This window comes from Ailuropoda melanoleuca, chromosome 2 (assembly GCF_002007445.2).
Source record: "Ailuropoda melanoleuca isolate Jingjing chromosome 2, ASM200744v2, whole genome shotgun sequence".
In the NCBI taxonomy this organism is placed as follows: Eukaryota; Metazoa; Chordata; class Mammalia; order Carnivora; family Ursidae; genus Ailuropoda; species Ailuropoda melanoleuca.
In genome coordinates this window covers 122,581,860-122,584,128 of record NC_048219.1, presented here as the reverse complement: position 1 = coordinate 122,584,128, position 2,269 = coordinate 122,581,860, and the positions used below count along the sequence as shown (strand labels likewise).

At 38.8% G+C, this 2,269-nt stretch overlaps 1 long non-coding RNA gene across 5 annotated transcripts in view; it reads left to right on the top strand.

Moving 5' to 3' along the window:
- LOC117801076 overlaps positions 1–2,269 on the top strand; it is a 99,768-nt gene that overhangs the window by 39,741 nt on the left and 57,758 nt on the right. The gene's annotated exons all lie outside the window — the stretch shown is intronic.

Sequence of the window (2,269 nt, the reverse complement as noted above, 5' to 3'; positions counted from 1 at the left end):
TTCCTGGAAACCTATAAACTACCAAGACTGAAACAGGAAGAAACTGATTTTTTAAACAGACCAATTAACTATGAAGAGATTGAAGCAGTGATTAAAAGCCTTCTGAAAAACAAAACTCCAGGGCCTGATGGATTCCCCCGGGGAATTCTACCAAACATTCAAAGAAGAAATAATACCTAGTCTCCTGAAGCTGTTTCAAAAAATAGAAACAGAAGGAAAACTACTAAACTCATTCTATGAGGCCAATATTATCTTGATTCCCAAACCAGGCAAAGACCCCTCAAAAAGGAGAATTACAGACCGATATCCCTGATGAATATGGACACCAAAATTCTCAACAAGATCCTAGCTAATAGGATCCAACAGTACATTAAAAGGATTATCCATCACGACTAAGTGGGACTCATCCCTGGGATGCAAGGGTGGTTCAACATTCACAAATCTATCAGTGTGATAGATTATATGAACAAGAAAAGAGTCAAGAATCATATGATCCTCTCCATAGATGCAGAAAAAGCATTTGACAAAATACAGCATCCTTTCCTGATTAAAACACTTCAGAATGTAGGGATAGAGGGTACATTCCTCAATCTCATAAAAAACCATCTATGAAAAGCCTACAGCAAATATCATTCTCAATGGGGAAAAGCTGGAAGCCCTTCCCTTAAGATCAGGAACACGACAAGGAGGCCCACTCTCATTGTTATTATTCAACATAGTACTGGAAGTCCTTGCAACAGCAATCAGACAACAAAAAGGGATAAAAGGTATCCAAATTGTCAAAGAAGTCAAACTGTCTCTCTTCGCAGATGACATGATACTCTATATGGAAAACCCAAAAGAATCCACCCCCAAACTCCTAGAAGTTATAGAGCAATTCAGTAATGTGGCAGGATACAAAATCAATGCTCAGAAATCAGTTGCATTTCTATACACTAACAATGACACTGAAGAAAGAGAAATTAGGGAATCAATTCCATTTACAATAGCACTAAAAACTATACATTATCTTGGAATTAACTTAACCAGAGACGTAAAGGATGTATATTCTAGAAACTACAAATCACTCTTGAAAGACATTGAGGAAGACATAAAAAGATGGAAAAATATTCCATGCTCATGGATTGGAAGAATTAGCATAGTTAAAATGTCCATGCTACCCAGAGCAATCTACACTTTCGATGCTATCCCGATCAAAATACCAATGACAGTTTTCAAAGAACTGGAACGAACAGCCCTTAAATTTGTGTGGAACCAGAAAAGGCCCCAAATCACCAAGGAATTGTTGAAGAGGAAAAACAAAGCTGGGGGCATCACATTGCCGGATTTCGAGCTGTACTACAAAGCTGTGATCACAAAGTCAGCATGGTACTGGCAGAAAAACAGACACATAGACCAATGGAGCAGAATAGAGAACCCAGAAATGGACCCTCGGCTCTTTGGGCAACTAATCTTTGACAAAGCAGGAAAAAACATCTGGTGGAAAAAAGACAGTCTCTTCAATAAATGGTGCTGGGAAAATTGGACAGCTACATGCAAAAGAATGAAACTTGACCACTCTCTCACACCATACACAAAGATAAACTCCAAATGGATGAAAGACCTTGATGTGAGACAGGAATCCATCAAAATCCTAGAGGAGAGCATAGGCAGCAACCTCTACGACATCGGCCAAAGCAACCGTTTTCATGACATCTCCCAAAACAAGAGAAACAAAAGATAAAATGAACTTGTGGGGCTTCATCAAGATGAAAAGCTTCTGCACAGCCAAGGAAATAGTAAAAAAAACTAAGAGGCAGCCCATGGATTGGGAGAATATATTTGCAAATGACACTATAGATAAAAGACTGGTATCCAAGATCTACAATGAACTTCTCAAACTCAATACACAAGAAACGAACAAATCATAAAATGGGCAGAAGATATGAACAGACACTTTTCCAATGAAGACATACAAATGGCTAACAGACACATGAAAAAATGTTCAAAATCATTAGCCATCAGGGAAATTCAAATCAAAACCACACTGAGATACCACCTTACACCAGTTAGAATGGAAAAATTGACAAGGCAAGAAACAACAATTGTTGGAGAGGATGTGGAGAAAGGGAATCCCTCCTACATTGTTGGTGGGAATGCAAGTTGGTACAGCCACTCNAAAAGCCAGTCTGGAAAACAGTGTGGAGGTCCCTTCAAAATTAAAAATTGAGCTACCCTATGATCCAGCCATTGCACTACTGGGTGTTTATCCCAAAGATACAGACGTAGT